This window comes from Pan troglodytes, chromosome 17, assembly GCF_028858775.2.
Source record: "Pan troglodytes isolate AG18354 chromosome 17, NHGRI_mPanTro3-v2.0_pri, whole genome shotgun sequence".
NCBI lineage: Eukaryota > Metazoa > Chordata > Mammalia > Primates > Hominidae > Pan > Pan troglodytes.
In genome coordinates, this window is record NC_072415.2 from 84,652,787 (window position 1) to 84,675,745 (window position 22,959).

The 22,959-nt window shown below is 41.2% G+C and overlaps 1 protein-coding gene across 1 annotated transcript in view; it reads left to right on the forward strand.

Moving 5' to 3' along the window:
* The window catches only part of ZNF407 (zinc finger protein 407), a 466,555-nt gene that overhangs the window by 579 nt on the left and 443,017 nt on the right, over nt 1-22,959 (forward strand). The window lies entirely within an intron of this gene.

The following is a 22,959-nucleotide window of genomic DNA, read 5'->3' on the forward strand; positions in this document are numbered from 1 at the left end:
GCTTGAGGGCTCGAAGCCGGGCGGCTGGGCGCCCAGAGCCCCGTCTGGGCCCTTCGCTCTTTCTCCTCCCCCCTCCCCCCGCCTCCGCCCCTCCCTGTCGCCTTCCTTCCCGACACCCGCCCAGACTCACGCCCGGACACACACCCTCGCTCGTTCGCTCACGCTGCCTCGCCGCCCTCCTCCCCCCGGCCCCCGCTGCCGCCCTGCCCTCTCACCCGCTCGCTCCGCAGGCCGGTCCCGCGGGCAGCCTCGCGCCGCGCCCTTGCGCGAGCGGAGCTCTTGTGGACACCTCGGGGCTGCGGACCTAGCGTGGCCTCGGTTTCCCCTGCCCGGTCCGCCTGTCCGCGCAGAAACAGCCCCCCGTTCCTTCGGGACGCACCCCTGCACCGAAATCGGGCCGTTCTCGCTTGCCCGGGTTGCTCTCAAGTGGAAAACAGATGCTCCCCTAGCTGCACAGCTGCAAGCTTTAGCGTCTGGTTTCCAGCAGGGGCTCCCTGGACCGCCCGCCCACTCTCGTGTCACCCCCTAGGTGCCCTGGCTGCGCCGCTGCTACTCGCGCCTTCTTCCGTGAAGCGACGCTGGTGTGGGCGGGCGGAGGGCACACAAGTGCGGTGGCCGAAAGCACCGCGGTGGCAGCGAAGGGTCCTAGCCATTCCCGACTTCAGCCCGCTTTGCGCCACTGCGGGGAGACCCGCGGCTGCCTGACACCGCTGCGGGCAGCAGTGGGTTTCTCAGTAGATGCTCACCTCTTTCCAGCCAGCTAGCACGCCCTGGGTGCTTGGCCTCCTTCTGGAGTTTAAGCTGGTGGAGGCGGGGTGCAGTGGCCGCTGACCTCTGTCGGTTGCGCTGGGTTTTGAGTAGCCATTTATTTCATTGGGGAGTTTTGGAATAGGACAACCCACATCCGTGGACACACATGTAGAATACTTTTATTTTATAAGTAATTACAGTCTTAATAGTGATTTGAGTTACAGCTTTGCAGTCTATGCCTGGTGACATCCTAGTCGTAGTATGTATCTGTTTTGTGGTGAAGTGCTGGTCCATTTAGAACACTGTAGACAGGGGCCCTAACATATACTCATCAGAACCTTATTAAGAGCTCATATGTCATTTGGCATACTCACTGTGCTTCATTTAGTACAGCAATCTTGTGTAGTAGGAATTATTCCCTTTTTACAAACTGAGACTCACTTTGCTATATACAAAATTACTGCTACTGGTACAAGGTAAAGCTCTCTTCTTGCATGACATGTAAGGCAGGTGTGATTATTGCTCACAACACAGTTGCTACTGGTGCATTTTTTTAAAAACTTTATTTCGGAATAAATTAAGATTTACAGAAAAGTTGCAAACAATAGGACAGTTCCATTGGTACCTTTTAAGCAGAGCAAAGTGGCTCCACTTCAAAAACACTGGTTCTTGCTTTATGCCAAACACCCTTCTAGGTGTTGGAAATAGTAATATACTTCCCTAGAGGATTTTGAGATCTGGTTGAATAGACACATAAATAAATATATATAATACCTTTTTCTGCTTACTAAAATAGAGATGTGGGAGCACAGTGGAAGTTACGGCTGATTGATGGTGGGGAGTGGTGAAAGCTTCTTGCAGGATATATTATTTGAGATAGGTCTCAAGGACTAGTGGGTATTCAGCTGGTTGAAGGGACATTTTCCCCAACATTCATTCCAATTAGGTTTGTTTTATTAGAGTAGAACTCGCTAATCTTAATAAAATATACTCTCCTAGTTTGATTCTTCTCTTTCTCATCTCCTTTTAAGAAGGTGGTTTGTATCTCAGATAGTGAGAAGAAGCCTAGTTTCTAAATCCATGAATAGGTGAATAAATTAAGCTGTGTGTTTCTAATTGATAGTTGTGACTCTTTCTACTGTAGTTGAGATTGGTTTTTTAGGAATGCACTGTGGTCCTCCACTGAGCGTTTTCCTTGCTTTCCAACTCTGATGACTAGTGGAATTAAGTAATGCATTCAGGAAACATTTATCGCATGCTTGCTTTGTGCCAGCCATTGCACTAGAGTAAAATGATGAACAAGATAGTGGGGAATATAGACAAGCAAATGCGCATTGGCAGTGCAGTCTGATGGCCTGCCCACAGAGTGTCACAGTGCCATTCATGATTCTTGGTTGTCAACCATGGCAACGGACTTGGCTGACTTAAGCAGAAAAGGAATTTATTGGAAGGCTATAGATGGCTTTCAGAATTGATGGGAAGGCTGGGGAACTGGATTCAGAAAATAAGCAGCAACCAAAAGAGGCTGGCTGGATGGGGCCACATCCAAGGCAATATCACATAAATAGCCTGCCTAGAATTTTGTTGCTGGTGACATTGCCACTGCAGAAACTGCCACCTCTGTTGCTGGACTGTTGACTCTCTTCTACCACTGAAAAATCTCTTATTGCTCCTGCATCTTTGTGACCTTTTTTGCCAAGCCACTGTAGTTGTCAGGGAGCAGAGAGATGGAGAGAGATGGTCTTTATCCCTCGCAAAGACCCACACCTCAAAGGAGTCCTACTAAATAGAAGGAAGCTTGGGCTGTGGGTAGCCCTAAAAGCAAAAATGTCCAGCGTGACCACTGAACCTGGCAAGACTAAAGAGGTTAGGGAGGAATACCAAGAGGGAATGGCGACCAGAGAATGAACAGGAACTCACTGGGCAAAGAGATAAAGAGCGGTTAGGGAATCCAGTTTCGGATAGAAGACTTCCAAGCGTCAAAAGGTAATGTGGAACATTTCAAGAATTAAAAGGTGTTTAGGATGGCTGGATCACGGAGTATAAGAGGAGGTGTGGAAAATAAGGCTGGAGAGGCCCTCTTGAAGAAATGTAGGCAGCATAGTGACATGTACACACTTTTGCTTGTTTTAAGCACTTTGATTGCAACTACGGAGACCAGTTGGCATGGTGTAAGGCTAGGGGACAGGGATCTTTCAGAGGCTGTTGCATTTATACTAGGTTAGACATCACAGAAGTCTGAACTAGGATAGTGGCCCAGAGGTAGGGGAAATGAGTGGATTGTACATGCTCAGTTAGTGGAGTGGATTCGGGGATGGAGTAGGTGAGATGGACAAGTCAAGGTGGACACTGACGTGTCTGCTTCGGGTGACTGGGTGGAGCCTGGTGTTCCCTGTGTGGCGATGGAAGGTGAGCAGTTGCCCCAGTAAGATACTTCAGTGTGGGCTCATTTCTGTGAACACGTTGAGTGGGCAGTTGTATGGATGAGTCTGCAATCCCAGAGGACCACCAGCATCTCACTGCAGCCTCGGTTCCTTCAGTTAGTTGTGTGTGTGTGTGTGTGTGTGTGTGTATATATGTCTCTGTGTGTGTGTGTGTGTGTGTGTGTGTCCTTTACAAGATTATGGCAAGACCGGCCTTCATGTGTATGCATCCCAAGTCTCTTGGCATGATGTCTTACACATAGAAGGGGGTGTTAGGCCATTCTTGTATTGCCTAAAATGGAGAGATAGCCAAGGCTGGGTAATATACAAAGAAAAGAGGTTTCATTGGCTCATGGTTCTGCAGGCTCTACAGGAAGTGTGGCACTGGCATCTGCTGGGCTTCTGGTGAAGCCTCAGGAAGCTCTCCATCATGGCAGAAGGCAAACGGGGAGCTTGCATATCCCATGGCAAGAGCAGGAGTGAGAGAGTGGGGAGGTGCTATGCACTTTTAAATAGCCAGGTCAGATGGGAACTCACTCACCATCTCAGGACAGCACCAAGCCATTCAGGAGGGACACCCCCGCCAGAATTCAATCACTGCCCACCAGGCCCTACCTCCAACATTGGGGACTACATTTCAGCCTGAGATTTGGAGGGGATGCACATCCAAACTGTTTCGAGGGGAATCAGTAAATATTGTGGAATTTAATGGAGTATGAGTCATTTGGAGCAGAAAGGAAGTACAAAACATGTCTCTATACAATATATGCATACATATCTGTATATATAGCTATACCTACATATGTATCTTGCTTGCATCACTAGTGAGGGATCCACATCTGTATATATTTTTTTGTAGTGGAAAGGCTTTTTATTCTTATCAGTGTTGTCTTGTGACTAGAACATCTCCTTATGGTAATTATATGGGTAGATCATAATTGTAGTAACTCCCTGCTTACTTGATTATCTTGCAATTCCAACTACCTGGAATAAAACTCAGAAATAGCCTTGCAAGAAGTTGATGACGGTGTAGGAGTGTAAAGGAATTACAGCCTCCCTAAATAAAGTAAAATCTAGAACTTCTAGAATTGAGCACTGAAGGGAGAACCTTTTGCGGGAGAAGGTGGAGAGAGATGATGGTCTCCAACATTGTCTTCTTTAAGTGTCATTTTTCCTTTAGAGGATTATTGCTTTTATTCATACAGTAGTTTCCAGATATAATAATCCTGGCTTAACAGTTTGCTTCTCGAGTATAGCTGAGAAAACCGGACGTTTTCAAAGTATTAAGTACTTAGGGACAGTAAAAGGCAAATAAACATAGAATTCAATGGTGGTAACAATAATAATGTTTTTGAGCTCTTTATATAAACACTGTGCCAGGTGCCTCTGTACATAATCTCATTTAATTCCCCCAAATCTTTTGAGGTGTATACTACATTTTATTGATTTATGGGACACTCAAATTTAGGATAAATAGCTTGTGCAAGGCGACACAGCTATTAAATGGTAGAGCCAGGATTTGAACCAAGATGGTCTGACTTCCGAACCCCTATTTTTAGTCACTAAGTTACATTACCTTCTACAGTATTTTAGCATTGATTCATTCAACATTTTTTTTAGCTCCTCTTATGTCCAGTGTAGTCTGTGAGTTAGTAGAGATCCAGGAAAGGGTAGGATAAACACATTGCCCTGGTCCTGCTGGGAAACACACATCCTGCGCTGTGTTGTGCAGCCCAGGATGCGATAGGCTGAGTGTGTGAGGGGAGTTGGGGGCAGGGAAGATGCCTCAGGGGGACTCCTGCACTGACCCCTGAGCATGCCCAGGTGTGTGGGGACAGGGCATTCAGGAGAGAGCTGAGGCTCCCAGGCAGCCCGGCAGATCATGGGGCAGTGTAGCATTTGGAAGCAGGGGCCAAACTTGAAGGCTGAGGTAATACTTGAAGAGTTTATTGTAAGGGCACTGGGGAGCCAGTAATAGGTTCATGCATTTGTTCATGTCTTAGCATTTATTTAAAGAAAGTTTTGAGTCCTGCAGCACTCACTGTGCTGCGCAGATGCTATGAGAGTTGATGATAAGGAATCTTGCTTTAATTTGGAAGAAGGTTTAGGGAGACTTCTCAGAGGAAAGGAAGTCCCCCCTGCCCTTCAGTTATTTATTTAGTTGTTTACAATTGAAAAACCAGTGCATGCACACAATGAAAAATTGCAAATAGTACAGCGATGCCTCAGACTCTAGGGCTGCTCTCCAGAGACAATCACTATTAACAGTTTCTTGAGTTTGAAAGTGCCCATTCTTTTAATGTGAGCAAAGCAAATGACAATAGTATCTTCTCTCTATGAAGCAGTTCTGACAGTAAAGCCCAACCATGTAAGGCAGGCCACGTAATCAGTACCTGAAAGGCACCTTTCATCAATTCTGTACCGAGGAAGTAGCTTAGGCTTGGGTCTCCTAGAACCTCAGTCTGTTGGTGAGACACCATTGATGCCTGTGAAACAATAGATCCATTCCACATCTTTCTTTATTCTTAAGCATTTTGGTTTTTTTGGTAGTTGTTGGTTTTTGTTTTAACATTCAAGCACTGGAGAGAATAAGTTCTCCCTGATTTCAGGCACTTTTCCATAGGTAACCACTGTTAAGTAATTTCAGACTGAACAGGATGTCTCGGTGAGCTTCCAGTGTTACCTCAACTATGTAATATTTTCTATTATGGATATATTAGCTTATTTAAACAGTATCTTATTAGTGGACATTAAGGATTTCTGGCTTGGGTGATTTGATGGGTTGTAAAGCTATTTACTGCCATAAAGAACAAAGGAAAAAGGAGTAAGTTTGTGGGGGAAGTTGATGAGTGCATGTAACATCCAAATGGACTTAGGGGTCTGGTACCTACAGAGCTGTTGGCTAGAGATAAAAATTTAGGCATCATCGTTAGTGGATGGGAATGAAAACCATGGAAGTTCACTTGGTCACTAAGGAAGAGGTGGATGAAGAGATAAGAGAGGTCACCTCCTCACAAAGTACAAGGTTTGATTCCATTGTAGCTCCTTTGCTTCTTGGGATTCAGGGAATTCCATGAAGTTCTTTAGACGGGTCCTTGCCTAGTTTTTCTCCTTGTTAGCTCTTGGTTTGCATCCATGTGGCAAGTTCCCCTCTCCCTATCCCAGAAGCTTCCTCATGTGCATTTTGATCCTTTGCTTGTCTGCTATGTCCACCAGGGGTCTTAGGTTTAACTCACACTTCCAAGACCTCCATAGGCCACACTTGAACAGTCTGTGAAGAAGGGGAAGAACAAGAGCCACAGCTTGCCAGCCCAAAGTGACAGATCTTCTCTCAGGGGTGGTCCTTGCAATTGTCTACACAGCTGTGCAGACACTGTCTTTCCAGGTGGCTGCTTCAGTGCAGGGACATGAGAGCCACATCATGGATGTAGACACAGCCTTATCTTTGAAATCTCATGCCCCATAGGGAGCAAGTGTTTTTGAACATTCCATAGGCTTAGCTTCTAGGATCCTTGGCAGAGGATAATAAATAAACACAGAATTCAATGGAAGTAACAATAATAATGTTTTTGAGTTCTTTATATAAACACTGTGCCAGATGCCTCTGTACATACATCATGTAATCCCCCCAAATCTTTTGAGGTATATACTACATTTTATTCATTAATGGGACACTCACCATGTATAAGAGTCCTTGCATCCCAAGGGCACCCGAAGCATGGTGTCCCCATCAGATATTTATAGTTCATGCATAGTTCATCAAAGTCTGGATGCAGTTTACCAGTTGTGCCATTCTTACAGTAAGCAATTTTGCTTAGTGGCATAGTTGACATTCTTACCCTTATTAGGTTACCAGAGGGAACAGAGCCAGATGGTTTAACTAACAGTCTAATTTTTATGTATCAGGGAAAGGGTTTTGTTAACCTTTTTACTCACCGTTTGCCACACCAAGAAAGAAATGGAGTGCATTCTCTTGATATTTGGGGTCTGCCTTCCCGGGGCCATTTCTGGGGTAAGAGACATTCCGGCGGTGACTTCAGTCTTGAAGAGCACCTCCTTCACCCCCAGCTACTTAGTGAGGTCTCCAGTCCATTTCCTAATCTTATAAGGACTGGGAAGCATGGGCCTTGCATCTGCTGTCTGCAGCTCCTAGCTGTGTGACTTCAGGTAAGTCTCTTCATCTCTCTGAGCCTCAGTAACTTCACTATGAAATGCGTATTATCTTGTAGCTTTTGTGTGAGTGCTAATTGGTGGAATGTGGATAAGTCTTCATCCAGGAGCTGACAAAGCCAGCCCTCACTCTGTTATAGCTGTTATCCAGTAGTGGTCAGAACAGTACTGCCCATGCCATGAATTAAGCACATAGCATAATAGGGAGTTTGAAAAAAATAAAAAATTAAAAAAATCATGGGAAGTTTGTTTCCTCATACATAGCAGTAAAGGTTTGCTGTCCAGCACAGCAGTGGTTACCCTGAATCGTCAAGAAAATATGAAATTATATTGTATACACATGTTAAGAAAGTAGGGAATTATATAACTTTTTATAGGATTTCTATGAAAACCACATTTTTTTAAACTTAAAAAATTAACTTTATTATGAACCCAGTAAGATATAATTGTGGGACACACATTGGTGTACTAGAAAGGTACGTCATTAACCAGCCAAACCAGCAAAAACGCAGCCCACGTCTGTGTGTGTTACTGTTGGACTAGTGTGACAAGCAAGGAGATTCTAGTTCCTGGACCATCAGTGGAGACTGCAGTCCTGGGTTCTTCATCAGAGCTTTTCCTGACTTCCTAAGCCCGATGAAATTACCTGCAGAATAATATGTTTCTGTGAACTTTTGGAGAGGAAAGAGGCCATGGTTTCACGCCAAAGCGCCCTAACCCTTCAGATTGTCAGGGATCACTAGCGGCGAGACTGGGCCTGGGCTTGATGTGGACATGAAGCGCTTTTCCAGAAAATAAATGAGAGCAGTTTAAGGAAACAGATGAAAAACTTCTGGGAAATCATTTTTGTATTTAATAGCTAAATGGTGATCTTAAAAATAAAATTTGGAAATCTGCTATGTGAAAAAAATGCAGTAATTGATTTGTAATGAGTTTCAGGTTGAAGCTCATCGTGTGTAATGCTGAATTCTATCTGGAAAGGTGCTTTTTAGAACTATTATGAAGAAAATCTGGAAAGAACCAGTTTCTTATGACATAATGGAGATACCTACATTTATATATTTTTCAAAAAATATATTTTAAATATATTTTGAGTAGATACGGGGTCTTGCCCAGGCTAATCTCGAGCTCCTGGACTCAAGCAATGTCTCCTGCCTCAGCCTCCCAAAGTGCTGGGATTATAGGTGTGAGCCACTGCACCCAGCCTAGATGTAAACATGTAAAAATTCTTTGATTTTCATACTTGTTTTATTTCTTGTGATCTCATCACACATATTCTTTATGTGACGACACAGAGCACAGTCCTGAACTGTGGCAGCGTTTATTATGTCGGCACACCTGAGGAGACATTTGAGTGTCAGTTTTCTTGGAATTTTTGGAATTATTTCAAAGTAGACTTGATATAGAATTAAATAGGAGAAATGGTTAAATTAGATGGCGTTAGCTAAAGCAAAGTAAATGCAATTTTATTTAAAATAGAAGAAATAATTTTAGATATATCCAGTGTAATTCAGAGACTAGTTGATGAGGAAATTTTACTTATTTCACTTTGATGAAAGAGAGAAACATCTGGTGAAATACTAGTGGTGGTCTTTTCACTTTCAGGCCTTAGAGGAATGACCGCTCCCGTAGGGTTATCACCTTGTAGAGGGAATAAGGATTGTGGCAACCCTATTCCGACTCCTCATCGTCTACTAGGAAAGCTGTGCCCTACAGGAGGCAGGTGTTTCGTCAGTCTCAGAGATTAGTTGTAGAACAAGGATTAGAAGCCAGGCCTCTTGATTCATGGCTGGTCTTTTTGCTCCTCCATTGGTGGTTCTCAATCCTAATGTGTATCGGAGTCACCCAGAGGGTTTGGGCATCAACCAGAAACTGGCTCAGCAGGCCAGGGTTGGGGCTCAAGAATCTGCATTTCTGACAGGTTCCTGGGGTGACTTTGCAGCTGCCAGTCCTGAGACCACACTTCTGTAGCCTCAGCATCACCTGATGTGGCGTTGATCTCTCAGGCCGCTTGTAAGAGGAGATTAAGTAAACCTTCCCAGGTTTATACCAGACCAACCTTTTCCCTAGTACTCGGATAATCTAGTTCTTTAATTTTATGTTAGAAAAAAGAAATGCACATAGTGATTAGATGGGGGAAATAAAAAGAAATGGAGTATTTCTCACAGAGTCACTGTGGCATTTTCAGTCTAAATTTGGAGCTAATTCTGTTTGTCACGACCACTGGCCATTGACGGGGCTGGGTTTGCGCTGTGAGGCCCAGTCTTAGCAACGTTTTCTGTGAAAGGGTGTCCAGATTGATTGCTAGAGTGTATAGGAGTGAAAAATTAGTTCTGGTTTTGTGACTCTGTACTTTTCTTTGTTATTTTGTGTACTTAAATATCCCTTCTTATATATAAAAATCTTATCAGGCCCTAGCACACTTACATGCACATAGTAGATGACAAATAAATGAGTTGAAATGGATTAAAAGAGTAAGGGGGAAATAACATAGGTCATTTATCTGGAAAGACTTCAGTGCCCTGGAGAGTTACTCTGTTCTCTAGAGTATCCCAATCACAGGCTCTTCCTGAACAATTGTAATTTATTTATTCCAGCTTAATCCTTATTTGTAGTTATTGAACATTTTTAGCACAAAAGTTAGAGATAGCATATTTTTATGTTAGAGTCAATAATCCCTCCCTTTTGTCTTTTTATCTTTCATCTGAAATGACTTTTTAAAACTTTCTACTTTGAAATAATTTTAGAAAAAAGAATTGCAAAAATAGTCTAGAAAGTTCCTATGTGTATACCTTTTGGCCAGCATCTCCTGTTGTTCTCATGTATCCATAATACAATCATTGCAACCAGGCAATTGCTAACAATTAATCTAAAACATTTATTTGAATTTAACGAATGGTTCCATTGATATCCTTTTTTTCTGGTCCAGGATCCAACCCAGTATCCCACATTGTATTTTGTTATGTCTCCTTGGTCTCTCCAGTCTGTGATAGTGTTCTTTTAGATTTCTTTCTTTTTTTTTTTTTTTTTTGGAAACAGAGTCTTGCTCTGTCACTCAGGCTGGAGTGCAGTGGCTCATCTCGGCTCACTGCAGTTTCCGCCTCCTGGTTCAAGCGATTCTTCTGCCTTGGCCTCCTGAGTTGCTGGGATTACAGGAGTGCACCACCACATCCGGCTAATTTTTGTGTTTTTGGTAGATATGTGGTTTCTCCATGTTGGCCAGGCGGGTCTTGAACTCCTAACCTCAAGTGATCCGCCTGCCTTGGCCTCTCAAAGTGCTGGGATTACAGGTGTAAGCCACCGCGCCTGGCCAGTTCCTTTAGATTGCTTTGTCTTTCATGACTTTGATACTTTTGAAGAATACTGGCCAGTTATTTTGTAGAATGTCCCTCAGTTTGGATTTGTCTGATGCTCTTTCTTGTTAAATTGAGGTTTAGGCATTTTTGGTGGGAATACTAGCACAGGGGTGAAATCATGTCCTTCTCAGTGCATCATATGAGGAGGTATGTGATATAGATAGGTCTTCTTCTGGTGAACGTGAACTTTGATCTCTTGGTTGAGGTGATGATGTGTCAGGTTTTTGTACTGTGAGGTTAAACATTTTTTTCTTTTTGATTAATGACTCATTTTTTTTTATTTTGGTGCAAAAAGTTTGAAACAAATGAACATAATATCAGAATCTTTTGAGTTTGACTTTAACTGTGGGGTATTTCATATCTTGAGAAGGTTTGTTATTATTTATTAGAACCAAACATAGCAGGGGAGAGGTAAAGGCTTAAGCTGTTGGAAGTACATGCATTTGCTGATCTCCGTCAATCAATCAGTATTGAATTGGCAGCCGAGGAAGCTGTCCAGTTCTTTTGCTGTGGTTCTGCACTCTGTCTCACATTTGTCTTCCAGTGAATGACTTTCCCTACCTGTGCAGGGGGGATACATTCTTGAGAAATGCCTCTAGGTGATTTCATTGTTGTGTGAACATCACAGAGTATACAAACCTAGATGGTGCAGCCTGCTACACACCTGGGCTATATGGTGTGGTCTACTGCTCCTAGGCAACAAACCCATATAGCATGTTACTGTACTGAATGCTGTAGGCAATTGTAACTCAATGGTAAGTATTTTGTGTATCTAAATCTATCCAAACATAGAAAAGGTGCAGTAAAAATATGGTATAAAAGATAAAAAAAAGGTATACTTGTTTAGAGCACTTACCATCATGGAGCTTGTGGGACTGGAAGTTGCTCTGGGTGAGTCAGTGAGTGAGTGGTGAGAGAATGCGAAGGCCTAGGAGATTACACTTTCGTATAACTGGCAGTGTAGTAGGTTTGCTTACACCAGCATCACCACAAACGTGAGAAATGTGTTGTACTAAGACATTACAACAGCTAAATGATGTCACTAGGCAATAGGAATGTTTCAGCTCTGTTGTAATGATAGGGAACCATCATCATGTATGTGGTCCATGGTTGACCAAAACATCATTAGGTAGTGCATGACTGTGTTTCAGTTCATCAGAGGGTAGTCACCCTAAGTATCCTGTGGCTTATCCATTTGGTGGTTCCTAGAGCTGGGTAGGTATGTTTTATTTGTAGATCATGTGGATGACATTGCTGTATATATTATATATGCTATATATAATATAAATTGTCTCTATTCTCAAAACACATATGCCTTTGTTGTCCCAACTGGAGCACATTGGAAGAAACATATTGGATATATCCTTCACAGGCTTGTAAGCTTCTTGGAGGCAGGGAACAAGTCTCTTTTTGTTTTCCAGTGACTTGCTTGGGACCTGCAATACACAAGGCACTCATAAATATTTGATGAATAAATGAATACTATACGTGCATTTTGTTAGCTGCTTTTGCAAGTTACCAGAATTTTGTGAAATCTTTTCACATGATTGTGGAGCTGTGTAATCTAACAGTATTCAAGTAGATGGATTGCCACATTAGCTTTACTTTTAACCATCCCCCATTGTTGGATAGTAGGTTGTTTCCAGTTTTTCTCTACAGTTCATGGTGAACATCCTGAAACCCACATTTCCCCTCTCCCTCTCGCTCTCTCTTGTGCGTGCATGCGTGCAAGCAGCTTACCCTCCAGATAGGTAATTACCCATTTAGGTAATTACCATTTGAGGACGTTCGTTTTCCTGTACTTTCCCAATGCTTAACTCTTTAGTTTTTTAGAATAGGACTTAAATATTTTGGGACTTTTTTTTTGTTTTATTTTGTTGAGAGGTCTCGTTCTTGTCCCCCAGGCTTGAGTGCAATGGCTCATCTCGGCTCACTGCAACCTCCGCCTCCCTGGCCCAAACAATTCTGCTGCCTCTGCCTCCCAAGCAGCTGGGATTAAGGCGCCCACTACCACACCGGGCTAATTTCTGCTTTTTTTTTTAAGTAGAGATGGGGGTTTCACCATGTTGGCCAGGCTGGTCTCGAACCCCTCACCTCAGGTGATCCGCCCGCCTCAGCCTCCCGAAGTGCTGATATTACAGGCATGAGCCACCACGCCCGGCCTATTTTGGGACATTTTTAAGGTTTCTTCCTGGGGTGTAGTAAGTGGGGATCATAGTCTGACTACAGTTTGCAAATAACCTTCCAAATGTTCATGTGAAATTTTCCAATTTTTTGTCTCAATGAGAGAGCAGAATAAACCTCAATGAAGTAATGGTTAACACCTAATGAATATTCCATCACTTTTGATATCCTCTCTAAAGTTACATGTGGTCCTTACCAAACAGGAAACTTCCTGAGGGTGGGGTATGTTTTTAATTCACATTACTCACAAAAATCAACCGCAGGTCAATTAAAGGCTTAAATATAGAAGGCAAAACTATGAAACTTTCAGAAGGCAATGCAGGACAGTAGTTGTATGACTCTGGTGTAGGAAAGGGGTCTTAAAAAGATCACAGAGGGTGCAGACCATAAAGGAAAAGATCAATATGTTTGCCAACATTAATATTGATATAGCTTTTGTTTATTAAGAGAAACCATCAAGAAAGTGAACAGACGGGTCATAGGGAGAATAGACATATTCAGCACATATTACTAATAAAAGGTTAGTATCCAGCAGGGTGACTACAAATCAGTAAGAACAACAGAAAAGGGGACAAATGACCTAAGTAGGCATTTCACAGAAGAGGAAACTTGAATGCAAAAATGCTCAACTTCATTAGTAATTAGGGAAATGCAAATTAGGACCAAAATGATGTATAGTTTCTTACACATTAGATTGGCAACAATGTAAAAAGTCTGACAATATTGTTGGGAGGACAGGAAACAACTGGAATGCTTATATACAGCTGGTGGAAGTGATAGGCTGCCTTTGAGAGTATCTAGTAAAGTTGAGATACATGTATCCTTTGACCCAGTAATTCCACTCAGTCTTTATCTTGGAGCAGTGGTTTCTGAATTGTTTCGCAGCATCATTTGGGAACTTGTTTGAAATGCAGATCTGGGGGCTCTGCTGTGGACCTACTGAATCAGCAACTTTAAGGATGGGCCAGGTTTCTGACTGTCAAGCCCTGTAGGGAATGTGATGCTAAAATATGAAAGGTATTACCCTAGAGAAACTCATGCACATGAGTGCCTGGAGACATGTGCAAGGATGCTCACAGTCACGCTCTTTGTAAGAGGAAAGACTGGGAGCAATGTCCATCAGAGGAGAACAGATGCCTGCATTGTATCATATTCCCATAGTGAAGTCCTGTACAGTAGTGAGATTGAGTGAATGTTAGCTGCATTCATCACCAAGGATAATACGCAGCTGGAACATAATCTCAAGGGGAAAAAAAGCTACTTGTAGAAGAATGCACAGTTTTTTCCCTTTTTTTTAAAGTTTAGAAACATGCAAAAACAAAATTATAGATTGTTAGAAATACGGATATGATAAAGTAATAAAGAAAAACAGGTAAGTGATACATGCAAGACTCAAGTCGGTGGATAACTGTATAAGAAGGAAGGTGATGGGAACACAGAGGGACAAATTATCAGAGATAATTTGTTTTTCTTAAAGTATTATCTGCACTCAGGATTTTGTTATATTTTGCATAACACCTTTACACATATTAAAAGTTTTTTGTATATACCAAATATCTCAAAAACAAACATGATTTTTTATTTTGCATACTCTATCTACATAGGGACTTTTCTGTTTGTGTGAAAAAGATTTGATGGAGATGGAGAGACAGGTTCTTGGAGGAATGTGATAGAACTTAACTCTTCAGTTGACCTCCTGTAAAGACTCAGGTGTAGAGATATGAAAAAGAAGACTGGATTCGATGATAATTGTTAATACTTACTGAGCACCTACTGTGTGCCAGGCACTGATATGAACACGTGACATACTGAGTTTATATGCCATTAAATGAATGAAGATTGCATCTTGCAGTGACTCTGTGGGGTAGGCATTATTAATAAGTGTTATCCTTGCTTTGCGGAAGAGGCACCTTGCCCATGGGCACAGAGAGATCAGGCACAGAAGGGAGTCTGACTGAGTCACTGCCATGCAGGGTCAGAGGAAGAAGACAAGCATAGGCAAAAATAGTATGTCTGAGAGAGACAGAGGGAAGAAAACAAAAATCAAGGCAGAAATGGGAGTGTGGAAGAAGACTGGTAAATGTTTATTTACGTCCTTTTAAAAAAATCTTAGTAAGTTTTTTTTAAACTAGCATACATGACTTTATCATTCTAGGAGATTACTAGCCCTTAAAAGTACAAGAAGTAGTTAAATCACATTTTGATTTTAGTTCTTGAATATTGAGTCTAAGTGACTTCTAAGGAGTGTATCTTTCAGTTCATTAGAAAGTGGTAGTGTCCTCCCACAAGATTCTGGAAATCATACTTCTTTGCTTAGGCAATTTCTTGCTAAAAAGCAGGGGCACATTTGGGGAATCAACGTTTGCCTATTTTTTCTAACCTTTTATAACTTTGTTTTCTTTTGTCATATTTATCTTATATTATGGGACTTTTTCTTAGATCAGTGTTGCTTCTACTGTAAACCTTATCTTAAGCCATCATATTATAGTCACTCCTTGAACTTAACATGTATAGGAAAAACAAAAAGATGACTCTAGAAGTCAAATTACCTCTCCTGTGAAGCCAAACAGCACTGCTGTTTTTCTTTGATACTGAGTGCTGAAATTGTCAAAACCATGAGAACTGTCAAGCATTTGTAGTTATGTAATGTCATGCTTTCTGGTAGAATTGGCACCTCACTTAGAAGTTGACAGCCCATGAGACTCCTTCTGTGGCAAGGATGCCTGCATTTCAGACACATGTAGTACTTGTAGGAGATCCCTTATGGGGAAATACAGAACATAGGTTTCTTAAACAGATTTGAGGCACTTTAGCTCTTCTAGTTTCAGTTACATTTTGCTAAATTTAGCAAATCCAAATTTTAATTCTCAGTGCTTTTTGGTGTGTTTGATGTTCATACTTCTCTTTAATTTTCCCTTTTATGCTGTGCTTTTCTCCCCCATTAAACAAATCCACATAGTTGTTTTAAAGAAAAACAAATAAGGTAATAAGAAGCCTAATAGGGAAAAGAATTGTTTAACATAGCTGGAGTAATGCCAGTCTAACCGTCAAATGTAACCAAAGCCCAGCAGGCTTTACAGTTATCGAATATAATGGCAACTTCATGTTTTAGACCTAGAACAAACAACAGACTTTTTCTTTGAAGTGTGTAATTCACTTGTGATTTCTGCTGGTCGTGAATTATGGATCAGAATTTGATATATGATTATTGGATCAGTTATTATAAAATGAGGAATAGCAGTTACAGGAGTGCATGTTAATTTGAAATATAATTTTAAAACCATTATAATTCAATGGTTACTACTAAGGTAGTAATGTACTTTTAAAAATAGCTTAGAAAGAAAAGTAAGTAGAAATTACAGTTTCCAAAAAGGGGATCAAATAATTTTTATTAAGAATCTTCAGGGTACAAAATCTGATTTTCAATATGGGTGGTGTTCTACTGTATTTCACTGTAACAACCTAGGATTTCAAGGTGGTAGGTCAGAGCTATGTTTGCTAAAAGTGGCATTCAGAATAATTTTATGTGGCAAATTATGATGGAGGTCAATGTGTTTGGAGTCCCTGTGTGACAGCCGTATTACGTACAGTGCATGCATGCTTTTTCCTGATTCACTTATCACTTCCCACACTCTCCTTTTCTTCACCTCAGCACTGTGTCTGGTAAATTTGCATTCAGTGGATATTCGTTTTTTTTTTTGAAGAGTTATGAGAGATTTTAGTCCAGTGGTTCCCAAATCTGGCTCATCAGAATCATCCAGGGAATTCTTTAAAAGTACAGATTTTTTGTCCCTATCCCAAACTTTCTTAATCAGAATCTTTGACGAGTAAGACCTAGAGATTTCATATTTTTGATGATTAGCTAGATTTATAAATGATTGGCATTGTCTGTAATTCTCTTGTTTTACAAATGTGGAAGTAATAGCACTAGGGATGCTTTTCGAGTTGCATTTCTGAGAAAAAGGTTTTCATAAGTCTTGTAAAGGCTAAAAGCCTTCATGAATGGCAGAATGACAAGCAACATGATCATTTTTGGAATGATGTGTGGCAGAGATGGCTAGCTCTCCACCCGCTTCATTTCTTCCCTTTGCACAATTCCAGGTTATGTTTTGCAGACTCCCTTGCAGCTAAGCAGATATGAGTGGAAGTGATAGATGCCACTTAAGCATCAAGGCTTTTAAGAGGCCATGAGCCAGCTGCCTCTTCCATGCTTACTTTCTTCTGTCAGCTGGATGCAGGGAATGAGAAAGCTCAAAGACAGAGCTTCAAGGTGGAAGGAGCCAGGATCTCTAAATCACAGCCTGGAGCAGAATGTTTGCTGACCAGGAATACCTGCCTTTTCAAGAGTGAGATAAAAACTTTTATCACAGGCTGGGCGCGGTGGCTTACGCCTGTAATCCCAGCACTTTGGGAGGCCGAGGTGGGCAGATCACGAGATCAAGAGATCGAGACCATCCTGGCCAACATAGTGAAACCCCATCTCTACTAAAAATACAAAAATTAGCTGCTTGTGGTGGTGCACGCCTGTAGTCCCAGCTACTCGGGAGGCTGAGACAGGAGAATTGCTTGAACCCGGGAGGCAGAGGTTGCAGTGAGCCGAGATCATGCCACTGCACTCCAGCCTGGCGACAGAGTGAGACTCCGTCTTAAAAAAACTTTTATCACGTTTGAGCTGTTTTAAAGTTAACATATTCTAGCAGTTGTAAGTGAGGGCATTAAATTCTTGTTGAGTTGGTTCTAGCACTGTATCCAAATCTGAAAGGAATGGCAGATTATGGATTTGAAGAAAATTTATATTCTGCAGTTTTCCTTCTCCACATATAACATTTCTGTTTTCTGTTCTTCATGATTTAGAAGAGTAATATTACAGTTAGGACATTTTATGAGACTGCAATATTTGCTTAGTCCCGTAGTCTGAAGGGGGCCACTGTTCATGTGTGAAAATAAGTAATTGAAGACTTGTGATCCCATCTGTGAAAGGTTGCCAGCAATGGGGAAAGAACTGTTTTTTTTTGTTTTTTTTTTTTTTAAGATGGAGTTTCATTCTTTTTGCCCAGGCTGGAGTGCAATGGCATGATCTCGGCTCACTGCAGCTTCCGCCTCCCAGGTTGAAGTGATTTTCCTGCCTCAGCCTCCCTAGTAGCTGGGATTACAGGCATGAGCCACCAAGCCCAGCCCCTATTATAGTTTTAATTGTTTACATTTTAATGGGACAGGAGGAACAGTTATCTTTTGTCAATGGGTGATTGTTACTGGTGAATTCAGCATACATTAACCAGTTTTGCCAGTAATGGGAAAAAACCCCATGCACTTCTTTCATACGTGACATTCTGTTTGTATCAGTGTCACCCAGGACTCTGTTTTAAGACTGGTGTGGGCACCACAGTGGACAGGAATTGACAGAAAGATTCAAGTGGCAAAGGAGTTTGAAACTTCTTAGTACAGAGACATAGCTGTACTAGGAAAGGTATAATTTTCAGTAAACCTTCAGTTGAAGATAAAGCTTTTTGGATTCTTGGACGTCTTCATGGTGACTAAGAACTGCTAAGTGGAGTAAAGGTTTTGTCAGGTCTAAGAAAACCTTTGTCGTTTTTATGGAGGTTTATATTCTTTTGACCCTTCTGACAGTTTCTAGAGATGTCGTAGAGGTCTTTGTAAGTCACATGTACAAAACCAGCCCACTCCCTCCACCCCTGTACCCGCATTCTGATTGTTGTTTTTTCACTTTTTATTTGGAAGTGATTTGAAATTTATTTAAAAAATGCACAAACAAAACTAGAAAATGTTTCTAGGACACCTGTATAACCTTCATCCTGAGTCATCTGTTGCGATGTTTACCCATTTGCTTTGTTGTTTCCTCTCACTCTTGCTCATTCATGTCCACACTCTCTTGTCTACCACACACATCCATATCCACACACCACACACATCCATATCCACACACCATACACATCCATATCCACACACCACACACATCCATATCCACACACATGCATCCATATCCACGCACCACACGCATCCATATCCACGCACCACACACATCCATATCCACACACATCCATATCCACACACCACACATATCCATATCCACACAGCACACACATCCATATCCACACACATCCATATCCACACACATCCATATCCACGCACCACACACATCCATATCCACACACCACACACATCCATATCCACACACCACACACACCCATATCCACACACCACACACATCCATATCCACACACATCCATATCCATGCACCACACACATCCATATCCACACACATCCATTTCCACGCACATCCATATCCACACACATCGACACACTTTACTTTTTCTCCTGAACCACTGAGAGTCATTTAAATGCATTGTGACCCTTTACCCATAAACACTCAGTCTGTATCGTCTAAGAATAGGGATTTTTCTCTTACGTGACTGTGGTGCTATTTGCAGTTTTATAAATTTACGTCGGTGCTTTTTATCAGTTGGCCTAAAATGTCCTCAATAGCATTTTCCTCCTGCCAGCACAGGGTCCAGTCTGAGAACAGGCACTGCAATTCATGTATCTTTAGCCTTCTTTAATCAGGAATATTTTTGTATGAAGCCTTTCTTTATATACTTTTATAAAGCCTTTCTCTGTCTTTTATGACATTTTTGAAGACTGCAGTTCCCTCCACCTTTTTTCTTTCCTCTTTAAACAATACATTCCTCTTTTTGTATTGTCCACTGTTTCCTCTTCATTAGCTGGAGGTTTTGTTGGCTGCAGTAATGACCAGGTGATGTCATGCCCTTCTCAGGGGGTCACGTCTGGAGACACACTGTGTCCATCTGCTCTTCATTGAGGATGTTGATTTTGATCATACAGGCAAGGTGTTGCCAGTTTATCCACTGGACAGTTACTGAGATTGTTTTTCCCTTGTAACTAATAAGCAGGTTATGGGGAGATGCTTTAACACCATGCAGACATTTGGCTGCAAATCTAAAACGCCCCCCCTAGATTTGGTATCCCTTGATGATTCTTGCTTGATATGGTCTTTGCCAGTATGCTTTTCTATCTCCAGCACTCCCTCCATTTTTACCAGTTGCCCCTCAGCCTTCTGCTACAAACAGAGCCATCCTTTTGCTCTTCTCTCCCCACTCCTCTCTCCGTCCATCTCTCCATCTGCCTGTCTATCATTCAGTCATTGAACTGGGCTTACTCGTTCCTACTTGTAATGGTTTAATGGGACCGCATTATTTGGGTGCTCCAATTGTCCCAGATTTGGTCAGGGGGAAGCCCCTTCAAGCTGGCTCCTGTGTCTTTGTGCTTTTTTTTCTTTTTCTTTAAAGCATTTCCCTACTTTCTGCCGTAAGATGCTCCAAGCTTACCTTGTGCCAACCTTGCCCCAGACCTGGAATCAGCCATTTCTTGAGACTCCCAGTGGGCTTTCAGTTGGGAATAGTACTAAAGACCAAGTTCTCCATGCCGGGTGTGCTCCTTGTTAACTGGCCATCATTTCTGCAACTTCCCAGTCACCCATTCTTGAGTATTTAATGTGAGGTCCAGCGAACCATAGGTAACTTTCTTGGTGCAGATGAGTGTTTGACCAAATTTGGATCCCAAGTGTCTCTGACTGTTAAAACAAGTCACCTTCTGATGTTCACTTGTGGAGTTCTGATTCTGAGTTTAGTCTGAGGGCCTCAATCATAAATGTATTTCCATCTAAGGGCTGGCTTTTTTTAAAAAACAAAAAATGAGGTAGTCATTATTCTCCATTGCTTCAATAACGTTTAGAGACGTTTTTTAAAGCTTCCCATTCAGTCACCTCTTCCCCGCAAAGTAATATATTTTGGAAAGTATAGAAAAGTGCCAAGAAGAGGAGGAAAAGATTACCTACAATTTCACCATGCAGAGGAAAAAAACTATTAACCTTATTATACAAATGGACTTGGATAGAACTATATCCATTAAAAAATGTAATACTTAAGTTTTTCTCTTTTCTAAATATACTTAAAACTCAGATCCTTGATACCTAATAATTTATATTCCATATGTCTTGAGGCTTGATAGTTTTATATCATATGTTAGCTTATTGGCATATAGAATTACAGTGTTTTTCAGATTTTGTCCAAAATTAGTAGTTTTTGTCTTTTATCCCCTGCAGTTCTTTGATTAGTTGTCGTATTTCATCTCTTCTCGTGGACCCAGTGAATCTAAGCAAGAACAGTGGTTTATTTTCCCCAGATTTACATTTTGGAAGTACTATTTTTTTCCCTGTATTTCCTGGAGCAAAACCCAAATCCATTATTAAGATACTTTTTTCTACTTTTTGAGTGTTCAACAACTCCTTAATATTGGAAAGATATTTTCTCATTGAACTGAGGAATCTTAGTGCCTAAAACTGTACAAACAAGGAAACCAAGGCTCAGCCAAGTTTTGTGAGTTGCCCTGTGTCCTACAGCTTATTGGTCCAGTTGGAATGAAAACCATGGCTTGCTTACTGAAGCTTAATGTTCTTTTTCAAAAGTGTTAAACATTTTCACTGTAAATTTATTATATGTTTCTTTAATTTTATTCTCCTAATTCTCTTTGCTTTCCTTGACATTCATATGTTATATGCTTTATCCTCTTGCCTTTTGAAAAAGATGAAAGGAAAATTTAAGGAACATATACTAACTTTTATCTTGGAATGCCTTTTTTATGGCTGCTTTATAAATTCTTGAAAATAAAGGGTCTAATGGAAACACTTAATGAGAAAGGAGGGGCTCTATCACATGTCACCTCCCCACCTTTTTTAGTGAATAGACCGTTTAAACTAAATTAAGTAAAGGATATAAATTCTGTTGTTTCAGTTTTAATATTTCATGACTGATTTTATAGATGAAATTATATTTTACAATAAATAAGAAGAAGAATTTATACAGCCTGTTCTATTTGATGTGAAACAGCAAATCCCATTTCTCTGTAGCTGTAAAGAAAATTCATTATAATGTCTTTAGTTGTACGAGATGGTTTCGTCGTGATTAGTTACATTGATAATAAAACAACCTTTTTCAAATGGCATAAGATACAAACGATCCTAGGTGTCTGCTTTTAATGGCATTGAATTTTTTCACTTTCTGCTTAACTTGTAGAATTGCCATTCCTTTCCTTTGTTCCCTTTTTTCTATCCCAATAATTAAAAAAAAAAAAACAAACAATTAGATGGAAATGCCAACAAAGCATTGGTTTTAAAAATATTTTTTGAGTGGAGAATATATTACATTTTAGTTTTTTTATGTAAATATCTCTGACTACAAAAGATATATTTGTCAGAGATGGTTGATATAAGGTTGTCATACAGTTAATTTTATTACTGGATCAATTTAATATATTTGGAAAATAGTACTTGGAGTATAGGAAGGTTTTGAAAAAAGAAATTGCCAGGTGAGATGGCTGTGCTGATTTTGCAGGCCAAATTTGATTTGTTGTTTTATAAAGCTGTTAGTACATCTGCATGAAGAGTGCTGGCTGGGTGGAAGTCTTTGATAATGAAAGGAATGCTGGTCTCCCGTTCTGTTTTGGCCACTATGGCTTGATCCCTGTCAGGATGGACTTTTAGTGATTGTTTAGCTCTCATTTTGAGCATTAAGGAAATATTTTAATAACCGGCAGGCAAAATTGAATTGGATGTTTGAAATATAACATGTGTGTCCTCTTGAATAGAAACGATATTCTATTCCGACATGAGTGAGAATTTTACTATACTCTGACCACTTGGGCATGGGAGCATGTAGTTCTAGCCTGTTTGCCTTCCAGGTACCCTTGCAGTCTGCCTGGAGAAAGTTCTTTGTAGGGTCAGGCTACATGTGGCATACAGGAAACTTTGGAGGTGGGACTTGCTCAGGTCCACGTCCGATGACCAGAGGCCCCTAAGCTTGAAGGCCTCCTGCCAGGTGAAGGTGCTAGGCTTCTGTAGCATAAGTGGCCAGAGGACTGGGACTCATTCGGCTCCGATGACCTGTGGCTCTACGTGTGTGTACTGTGTAGGTTTGGGGTTATGGCTGTGAGAATTGTAGGTTGCTAAAATGTCTGAGCCAAGCTGGCAAGGAACACGTGAT